We start from the raw sequence: 11,743 nt of genomic DNA on the forward strand, positions 1-11,743 counted from the left end.
CCAGGTTTTCCCTGGAGCTGAAGGAAGACGCAGGAGAAAGGATTTACTGCTGCTGGGAGTGAGAAGGACAATGGGGAAAGTCTCAGCAGCACAGATCCTCCCTTGCTTAGCTGCTAAATTAACAAGGGTCAATCCTATGGGACCGTAAATCCACACAAAGAACGTTCGGAGTAGGATCTGTTTGTGGAGAGTGGGAAAAGATGAAAAACCAAGCTCCGCTCCCAACCTCCTCCCCACTCCACGTGTGGGCAATTGGGTCGGTAGTTGAACTCCCTTGTTGTTTGGAGGAGGTATACAGTGAGAGCTTAAGCAGGCTACAGTTTTCTGATGGCTTGACCCGAAAGAAGAGGCAGCCTCGGGTCGAAAGCTTTTTTTTTTTTCCCTCCAAGCTTTGCCAGGAAATTCTCTCCTCCCTCCTTTCCCCTATTTTTCCTCTCTCCAAGGAACAACCCTTGTCTGTTTGCCTAACCGGCAGCAAAAAGGGCTCAGGAAATTATTTGAATTCATAACCCTCTTGTCAGACCTGAATAACAGATCAGTGCTTACCCTAGCAGATGCCAATAATAATACATTAACATTCCTAAATTCATACAGTGCTGTATTATCGCAGAGTATGCCAGTCTATGCTTAAAAACGTAAGAGCTGAAATCTGACATTTCCATTGCCTGCTTTGACACCAAATTGAAAGAACAGCTTGAATGTCTTATTCCACCAAAAAGTTGCAAAGAAAATGTGTTGGGGCTGATGCCCTAAGTGTGGCATATAGAGAACAATTCCTTTAATTCACCTTAGAAAACCTTTGTTACTGAACCCTCAATTTCACAGTAATTAGAAAGGTAAGACCTGACAGATTTTTAGATGAAGGAAACAAATGAAGTAAATGAGCCATAATACCAAGGGAGGGAAAGTAGGGGAAAGGGGAAAATTGGACAAATTCTCTTCCTAAACACCTGATCATTTCTTTCCAACACTAAGTATGCCCTCACATGCCTCACTATCTAGCCATTCAATGGGTTGGCTTTTGACAAAAGTGAGGGAGGGAAGGGTATTGGGAAGAAAGGTGAAATGAAGGTGGAATGAGAAAGGCAGAGATACTCAGAAGTAACAGAAACATCATAAAAACTGTCAAAATAACTATAGCAGGGCTCTTCTCTCACTTCCTAGTACTGATTATTACAAGTCCATGCAAATTTAATCTTTCTCATTAAAAACATGTTTATTTTCTTGCCTAAAACCATGGTGGCAGTCAGGGGAAACCCTGACTCTTTTGCATTCTCTATTCTAAGAAACGTGTCTAGTGTGAGCAGAACATGCCCCCAATAGGTGACTGAAACACTTTTCCATACGACATTGAAAATAACATTAAAAAGCAGAAAGTTCTAGTGAAAGGAACACTGAATTTGAAGTCAGAGTCCCTGTATTCAAATCCATACTCTGATATTTACTACTTATGAGACCTTAGACAAGTTATTTTTACCTATTTAGGTCTCAATGTATTTATCTGTAAAATTAGGCATTTGGATTCGATATTTCATGTTCCTTCCAGCTAAATTCTATTAGTCTATAAACATAAGGAACTGAAACAGTTCCTGAACAATAGTAGGCACTTAATAAATGCCTATTGATTGTTCCAGAACTTGGAGAATAGCTCTTATTCCACAAATACCTGTGTGTATCTGCAAGCAATAACATATTGTTTCTTTGTTGGGATTTTAAAATAATTCTTTTAGATGGAATTTATCTAAGTCATTTGCTATCTCTTTTATCTCTTTATTTTTGCTGACACACAAAAAAGTCCCCCAAACAACTATAGGTTTTGGAGATTTGACAGGCCCATGAACTTTGAGGGAAAATTTCTCTAACTTTAAAGAAAACTATAGAAAATGAAAACTCCATGAATATTGGCAAGCCTATTCTCCAGTTCTTCATTTGGAATGTTGTTCTGTCAACCAATTATTGGCTTGTCAAACAAAAAATAAGCACTTTCCAGAGGGTGAACATTTCTAATAAGATCATAAATGAAAAGTAAGAGATAAAGTCTGATCCAATTCATAAACTTATTTCAAATAGTATCAAGCATTTTATTTAAGCCTGAAGAAAGACTTAAAAAAAAAAAGACATGTTTCTTCCAATGATAGGCATATGCATTGGGTATATTCACAGTTTATCCATAAACTAGAAAAATATGAGATTCAATAGTTATTCTACTCATTTACTTTGAATTCCTCTGTAGAACTATAAAAAAGAAAAAGATAACTAATTGTTGTCTGGTTTGTATCAGCATCATTTATCTATAAGATAGGACTGATTTGAACATGTACTAAGCTCTGTCAGCATTCTGTTGAGCTTGTAATACATAATATTGATTTTTTTTACACAAAAAAGCACACACAAATGATAGTCTCTCTTGGCATTTCTGTCTAGTTTATTATACTTTATTCAGTATTTGTTGTGATGAAGAAGTATAAAATTAAGGAATAAAAATCATCACAATGAAGTTTGAGATACTAATTTGGCTTGAGTGAAAGCAATCAGACTTCTTACACAAAATAGGTTTCTTAATACATGAATTCCCTGAAAAAAAAAAAAACACATTCAATGTCATTCACTGAATTAAAAGAGATATCTAGTTTATATATCTAAGAAAAATGGCTTGGCAAGCAACAGCCCTTTATTTTTTTATTGGGATTTTAAAATTGTGCTTCTAGAAAGGATATATCTGAGTCATTTATATTCTATCTTATGTCTTTGTTTAAATTATTCTTAGTCATTTTTTGTTCACAAACTGCAAGTTAGCAGGATGGAAGTCCCTAGCTACAATCCCTGTATGGCAGATAGGGGGCACAGTAAATAAAGTATTGGACCTAAAACCAGGAAAATCCAAGTTCAAATTCAACTATGGACACAAAGTGGGGCACCCTGGACAAGTCATTAAACTTCTGTTTCAGTTTCCTCAACTATAAAACAGAGATAATAATAGTGTCTAACTCCCAGGCATTTTGTAAAGAACAAATAAAATTATATTCATAAAATACTTGGTACATAATAGGTGCTTAATAAATGCAAGTTTCCTTCTTTATTTTTCTCTTGTGGCCTGAGCCTTAACTAGGTTAGGGTAACTGGGGCTTTGCCTTGGGGCCTCTGAAATTTAGAGTACTGACAATACTTAAAGTATATCAGCAGCATAGAAACAACTATGCTTATCATTTAGCAAAAATAACTAGTTAAATTGGAAAGTACTAGATGGAATGCCTCCTCTCCTCTGACTTCTTTCCCCAGATGATCTTATCCCCAGATTCATGTCCACTTATAGTAGCCATGTAGGTGTCACAGGGCCACCACCAACATCCACACCCCCTACTATGAAGTTAATACGGTATGTATTTTATGCCAACTGCTTGAGGGAAGTTTTGTGCCATTTGCACCATGTGCAAAATCTGCTTCTTATTATTCTGCCTGTGATCATGATAGGGCAAAACAAAACAAAACAACTCATTAGAATTCATGGGAAAATTGACATTGCTTTGGAAGAGACATCAATGAGGTGATGTCTTATTTTGTTCTGTTTTTATTAAATATCACAAGTAAATTGCTCTTGCAAACCAGAATAAAACATATAGTTATTGTCATACACTCCACATTAACATGAAAAATTGGTTCATAAACTACCTGGAAGAATCCTTTGTAGTTCTGGAGACAACATATGTTAGAAAGAACACTAAACTTAACAGTTAGAAGATCTAGGCTTTGCCACTGACTAGTCATATAATATTGGCAAATTAGTTTACATCCCTAAACCTTAGCTTGTTCAACTCTAAAACTCACTTAGAGGAAGTCTTATAAAGATCACATGAGACAATGTGAAAGTCCTCAATAAGCATAAAGCACTACAGGAAGCATTCTAAAGGTATTTCAAGTGAATTCATACATATATGGAGTAGCATTTTGGGATCACCATCTTCCAAAGAAAGATGGTAGAAGGACTGCCTCAACAGTCTGCATTTGTTAAGTAGAGATACTTATTTCTTGATTTAGATTTCTTTAAGGGGAAAGGGGCATTTGGATTTTCAGTAGTGTCGGTTACCTAATGAGGTCCTATATGGGGTAAGATCCTTTCCTATTTTTCAACCAACTGGCAATTGGGACCAAGCAGTCACCAAAAAGGCAATAGTATCTTATGGTTTTGATGATGTCAGAGTTCCACCCATTTAGTGGACTGCTTCTAAAGCTTGATGCCTGAGATGTTAAGTGGCATCCTTGGACACACATTGAGTGTCTTAAGTGGAATTCAAATACTGGTCTTTCTGATTCTAAGTTTGGCATTTTGCCAACCACACCATGCTGCCTCTCACATTATTTAAACATTCTATCTGGTAGATGACTTTTTTTCACAAACCTTTCTCACTAATTACAGTATATATATATATATATATATATATATATATATATATATATATATATATATATATATATATATATATATCTTCCAAAGCTGCATCAATCAAAAATGAGATTTGTTTCTTTTAAAGTTTGAGACATAATTATGCTCTAAATAAAGTTCTCTCTTAGAACCATCTAAAAGTGTTCTCTTATCCCTGATTTTGTTTTGCCTTTTCACAAAAACACCACCAACCCTCCCCACAAAAAATTAACAAAGCTTTAAAACAGTTTTTTAAACAATAATTTATCTTAATCCATCAGAGCAGATATAAATTAAGAACCACAGAAAGGTCCATTTTATGCAAAAAATAACAAAATTTGATATGTTGCTATTACCATGTTGATTAGAGTGCATTCTAACATACAGTGGACATAAAAGATAAAAGTATATCCCTATATGAGAAATAAGAAGCTAAAAGAGTTAGAGAGATTTTACAGATGAGACTACAACATTGATTTTGCTCTCTTGGTGACCTATTAATTTTTTGGCTACAGCAAAGAAATCAATTAGATCTACAAGTCTGAGCCTTGGTCTTTGGCACTTTCAAAATTATTCCTTTGATTAGTAGTTGAAGTATGAGTGATATACAAACAAGGAATGATTTATAAGAGCCATAAAGCTTTACTCTAAGAACTAGACAACAAAAGAGGCAACAGAAGCTTATCTAGAATAATTATCCTAATTCCTAAGGTTAGTTGCTAATATTTTTCATCTCAGCCTTTCTCTAACTCATTCTATGATATAAGAAAAGGTGCATACGTTTGTCTTCTGATTTGAACCTTAGGATATTTTTTCAAGGTGAGACATCTCAGTGAACTGTATCCTACAGACTCCCTTTGGTTAACCTGGTGTGCCTGATCAGCTGCTTTGTGAAGGTAATATTAATTATAATAACAATAATTAATAGCTAGCATTTATATAATTCTTTAAGTTTTCAAATCACTTTACAGATATTTCATTTAATCCTCATAACAACCCTGGGAAGTAGGTACAATTATTATCCTCATTTTACAATAAAGAAATAGGAAGACAGTGATTAAGTGATTTGCTCAGGGTCACACAGTTACTAAGTATCTGAGGCCAAATTAAAAGTCAGTCTTTTATGATTTTGGACTCTATTCCCTTTATTTCTTATCTAGGTCTATCCTGAATCATATTTGATATAGCATATTATTTTTTATTACTGCTGAGAGATAGAATGACATAGTGGATAAAGGCCCAACCTTAGAATCCTGGAGACATGAATTAAAATTCTGGATGGACCTTCAAATTCTGGTCACCTATGTGATCATGGAAAATCTATTTAATATCTCAGTTTCTCAAACAGCTTTCTTTTTTTTTTCCTTTTTTTGGGGGGTGGGGTGGGGGCGGAGGAAATCTTAATGACTCAGGACATTTACTTCTTAGTTCTCATTTCATTTTGGCTAATTTACAGATTTTCTTTGCTCTGAATTTTTTGGTTGGCAGAGTGCTTACCTATGTGCTTTTGCCTTTTGGATGTCAGAAGTAAACATATAGCTTAATAATTAATATGATCTCAATTTACAGATGACCCCTGTTCCTTTCCCAGTTCAAGTCACATTTCCATAGCCCCAAGCTAGGATTAATTACAATTACCCATCTCTCCCATTCCCTCCATAACCACTTATCCTGGTAGAAGCATTTTCATAATTATTGGTACCAGTCAATTCTGCCCAAGACATTATTTTATTCTAAGACAGAGATTCCAGATACCATGGAACTCTAAAAGGATTTGTCCTATGTCTTTGAAAAACTCACCAAATAACAGGAAACAAAGTGGTATAGTGAGGCAGCTAGGTGAAAAAGTGCATAAAGTACTAGATCTGGAGTCAGGAACACCTGAATTCAGATCCAACCTCAGACACTTACACATGACTCTTGGTAAACAACTTTAATTTCCTTATCTGTAAAATGGGGATAATAGCACTTTTCTGCCAAAGTTTTTGTGAAGATCAAATGAAGTAATAATTGTAATGTACTTAGCATGGTTCCTGGTACATAGTAAGTGCTATATAAATTTTAGTTATTATAATAATGACAGAGACATTATTGGGACTCTGGAGGCTAGGTGAGGGATAATTTTGTCTGGATAAAATTAAGGAAAGTTCATCTGAGATTTGTGAAATTCATCTTGGAATCCTACTTTACCCAGCAACATTGATAATGAACCTTGACATCAGTTCCTAGGCTTGGTAAGACCTTTTTATAGTGAGGACAGTTTGCTCTGGTTAGGTACAGTCACACTAGAAAAGAAGGTAGTCTATACTCCAGAGAGTCCATTTTATACCTTACACAAATGGCCAATGATCCTTAGCTTCTCACCCTTTGGAAGAAACAAGAGAAGAAGGCAGTAGGTAAATGGGTATAATGATGGGGAAAGGCCCTGAGGTCATGAAGGAAGGGTACCATAGTAATGAAATACAGGGGTTGCATCCTGGTATCATGTGAGGGAGTAGAGGCATTAATATTATGTGATATATGGACTGGAAGAGGAATGCATCAAGGAGGAAGTTTATGTATCAAGATATTGATGTTAAGGGACAAAGAGACAAAAAAAAAACACAAAAACTAGGGTTAACCCAATTAATTACAATTTTTCTCCAATGTTTTGGTCTCAGATAGTCACTTAGATATATTATTCTTCCCATTCTGATGAATGAAAAGTTTCTGGATCATTTCAAATTCTTTTTTTTTCTAGTTTTTAAAAAGTATGTACTTAGTAATCACCACCACTAACAAAAAAAAAAAAAACATTCAAGTAAATAAATACATAAAAATTTATGTGCACTCAAGCAGCTTTCTAAGATTTCAAGTTACAGAATTGTACATCTGCTTTGGTGAAAAGAGTTGCCATGCGATGATTACTCTATAATATATACAAATACTTCCTCATATGAGGGTATTTGGATTTAAAAAAGAATTATCTTTTGCAAAGTTGGTTTTCTTTGCTTAATTAGTTCCACAATTTTATGTTTATTTAGTCAATAATATATTTCATTTAATTTTGTATATACATATACATATATATTAAGATCTAATTCAAATGCTAAATTTAAAACTATGCCCAGGAATATGGGCAATTTATTTAATAATTTGTTTTTAACTTCAATCAACAGCCACTTATTAAGCACTTATGTTCCTGTCTGAGTTTCCTTATCTGTAAAATTGAGATGATAATATTTGTAGCATTTGCTTCACAAGATAATATATGTAAAGTGCTTTGCAAACCTTCAGCATTATATAAATATTATCTATTCAGCACTTTCTGTGATGAAAAAGCTTTGGGAAAAAAACAGGTGCCCATTAAGTGATAAATAGCTGAACAAATTTTGATATTAGAATGCAATGAAATACTATTGTCAGTCACTCAGTCATTACACATTTATTAGGTACCTATTATCTGCCAAGCACTATTCTAAGCCCTGGAGATACAAAGAAGGTAAAAGATAGTACCTGTTCTTAGAAAGCTCAAAGTCTTTGGGGAAGACAATATTCAAGCAACTTACAAACAAGAGAAATTCAAAATAATCAAGAGAAAGAAGGCACTAGAATTAAGGGAGGGGGTGTGGGGGATCCAGAAAGGCTTCCAATAGAAGGGAATTTATCTGGACCGTGAAAGAAATCAGATTACCCAGGAGGCAGAGACAAGGAGGGAGAGAATTCCATGCATAGGGGTCAGCCAGTTTAAATACTCAGAGTCAGTAGATAAAGGGTCTTGTTCCAGGAATAAGAAAAGAGACCAGTGTCATTGGGTCTCAGAATACTAGATGGAGAAGGGAGAAATGGTTTAGGATGTAAGAGGACTAGAAAAGCAGGAGTGCGGTTACATTACACAGGTCTTCAAATATCAAAAAGTGGATTTTATGTTTGATACTAGAGGTGATAGAGTGACACTGGAGTTTATTGAGTAGGAGATGATGAAAGGGATGATTTCAAAAAATAAAAACAACATTGGAAGACTTATATGAACTCAGAGTGATGTGAGCAAGAATCAGAAAAATGTATAAAATAGCAATAATGTTGCAAAGACAAGCAATGTTGAAAGAATTAAGAATTTTCATCAATACAATCACCAACCATGATTCTAGAGGACTGATGATGAAGTATGCTATCATCTCCTAACAGAGAGGTATTGGACTCAAGGTGCAGAAGGAGATGTACATTTTTAGATATGGCCATTATGGGAGTTCACTTTGCTTGACTATACATATTAGTTACAAAGATTTTCTGGGAAGACTTACATGAATAAATGCAAATTGAAGTGAGCATGTTCTTCCTTCTTTGAGTCAACCTTGATGAGAGTAAGGTTAAAGTACTTTCCTCTCTACCTCCCCTATGTTCCCCTCCACTGTAACAGCTCTTTCATACCTCTTTTATGTGAAATAATTTACTACATTCTATTTCTCTTTCCCCTTGTTTCAATGCATTCTTTCTCACCCTTAATTTTGTTTTTTAAAGATATCATCCTATCATATTTAACTTACACCCTTGTCCTCTATCTATGTATACTACTTCAAATTACCCTAATAATGATAAAACTTTTAGAAGTTACAAGAATCATTTTTTCATGTATGGATGTAAACAATTTAACTTTATTGAATATCTTTTGACCTCTCTTTTCTGTTTACCTTTTTAATATGTCTCTTGTGTCTTATATTTGAGAGTTAAATTTTCCACTCAGCTCTGTTCTTTTCATCAGGAATGTTTGAAAGTCCTCTATTTCATTGAACATTCATTCCCCCCACTCCCAAATGATCAGTTTTACTAGGTAAGTGCTTCTTGGTGGAAGTCCTAGCTCCTTTGAGCTTTGGAATGTATTCCAGGCCCTCCAATCCTTTAATATAGAAGCTACTAAATTTTGGGTTATTCTAAAATTGACTTCTTGATATTTGAATTTTTAATTTTTGTATATTTGCAATATTTTCTCCCTAGGGATTCTGGAATTTTGACTAATATTCCTGGGATCTCTTTTAGGAGATGAGTGGTGGATTATTTCTATTTCTATTTTGCCCCAATTCTAGGATGTCAGAACAGTTTTCCTTGTTAATTTCTTGAAAGATGTTGACTAAACTCTTTTTTTTTGGGGGGGGGATCATGGCTTTTAGATAATCTAATAATTCTTATATGATCTCTCCTAGATTTAATTTCCAGGACAGTTGTTTTTCCAATGGGATAGTTCACATTTTCTTCTATTTTTTTCATTCTTTTGACTTTGTTTCTTAATTTCTCATGTAATCATTAGCTTCTACTTACCTTATTCTAATTTTAAAGGGATTATTATCTTCAGTAAACTTTTGTACCCTTCCATTTGACCAATTCTGCTTTTTAAAAAGTTCTTCTCTTCAGTAGATTTTAGTGCCTCTTTAACCAGTTGGCCTATTCTATTTTTTCAGACATTATTTTCTTTGGTATTTTATGTGCCTCTTTTGCCAAGGCATCTACTCTTTTTTCATGATTTTTCCTTCATCACTCTCAATTCTTTCCCCAATTTTTCTTCTACCTCTCTTATTCAATTTTTAAAAATTCTTTTTGAGCTGCTCCATTAATTCTTTTTGGATTTGAGACCAATTCATATTTTTCTTGGAGGCTTTCAGTGCAGCAGTATTAGTTTTGTTATCTTCTTATGGGTTTGTTTTTTTGGCCTTCCCTGTCACCAAAATAACTTTCTATGCTGTTTCTTTTTTGTTGTGGCTTGCTCATTTTTTCAGCCTTTTTCTTTTAAGTTAAAAAGCTGTTAAAGTTGGACTTTTTTCTGTGGTGAAGGGAACACTGTTCCAAACTTCAGGTTCTTTGAGCAGCCACTTTCAGAGCTAGTTCTAGGGAACTTTAAGTTTTTTACTTCTTCTAAGGTGTTATGATCTAAAAAGAGGTATGTTTAATACTCTCCCAGCCTGTACTCTGTTCTGCAAGCAACCACAAAAACTCTTTTTTGCCTTGGAACAATGACCAGGGTCCCCTGTTCTCCTGCAGCCAGAAGTGTTGGTGTGTGCCAGTGTGTTCCTTCTCTTTTGTGCTGTACTTCCAAGTTGTTTTGGGCTAAAAATTATTTTAAACTGTTTTTTTTGTGAGTAATGCTGCTCCAGAATTCATCTTGAGGCATTATATCATAGTTGTTTGGAGGGTAATTTGGAAGAGATCAGATGGATCTGTGTATCTTCTCCACTCTCTTAGAACATTAACTTTTTACAGGGGATATTTGCTTCAAAGATATAGCAAGATACAAACATTTTCCCCCCAGAACCTCAAGGACACACTATCTCAGTTCCTGAATAACCACAGCAAGTTCTCTATGCAGTCTGATTGCTCTATGAGTCCTCATGTCAGCTACTGTTGGTCTGTGTCTCCAAGATCACTTCTTTTCTCCTCAGGACATCCATGTTATACTGACTATAGACCCAGACTGTAGCATATTAGGGCAAAGAAGTATCTTCCTGACCTAAGACTTCTATCCCTTCACATAAAACTGAACATAAATACAGAGGCTTAAGTCCTAGGGCTATTTTCTTAGGGGCCACATGAATTGCCAGGGAGAAAGCACCAAAGTCTGTGATGATGAAACTATGACATGCATGTCAGCATTGACACATGTAGCCATTTTTATGACATGTGCACTCAGCATGCCTCAGGGCCCAGGAGCCACCCAGGGAGCCCTGTCCCCATAGTCGTGGCCATGGCCATGCCCCAGCCTGGCCAGGGGGAAGGGGGAGGGAGGGCTGTTCCATGTACTGGCCAAGGGAACGTGCCAGACAGCTGGAGCTCATGGGGCTCGGGGCGGGGGGTGAGGTGGATCCCACATGAGCAGGCAGGTTAGCAGGCTGTAGCTGCTGCTCTCATGGGGCCCATGGGCCAGTTGGCTGGGGAGGGGTAGGGAGAGAAGAGGTCAGAGGAAGACTGGGGCTCCAGCCCATGTGCAATGGAGGAGTGCCTGGAACTGATTAGCAGATACTTTTAGCACCCTGAATAATATAGCAATGGCTTTACTCAAATTTTTCCCCCTGTATACTTTTGTGAGACCTTATTTTCAGCATTAAATAATATCAAAAGAAAAGAAACAGAATGACAGATGAAGTTAGTAGCGATTTCTTTGGCTTGAACCAACCTTCAATTAAAGATTTAGCCAATGAAATTCAGCAACAAAAAAGTCATTAACAGGCAGGTTAGTTAAAGAATCCCCCCTCCCCCTCACTTATCTTAGTTCATAGTACCTCACACAAGTTAAATAATATTAAGACCAACAAAAGAAACTGATTGACAGATGAGCAAAGAAGTCACTAAGCAGGT

The sequence above is a fragment of the Monodelphis domestica genome, chromosome 5 (assembly GCF_027887165.1).
Source record: "Monodelphis domestica isolate mMonDom1 chromosome 5, mMonDom1.pri, whole genome shotgun sequence".
NCBI classification, from domain to species: Eukaryota; Metazoa; Chordata; class Mammalia; order Didelphimorphia; family Didelphidae; genus Monodelphis; species Monodelphis domestica.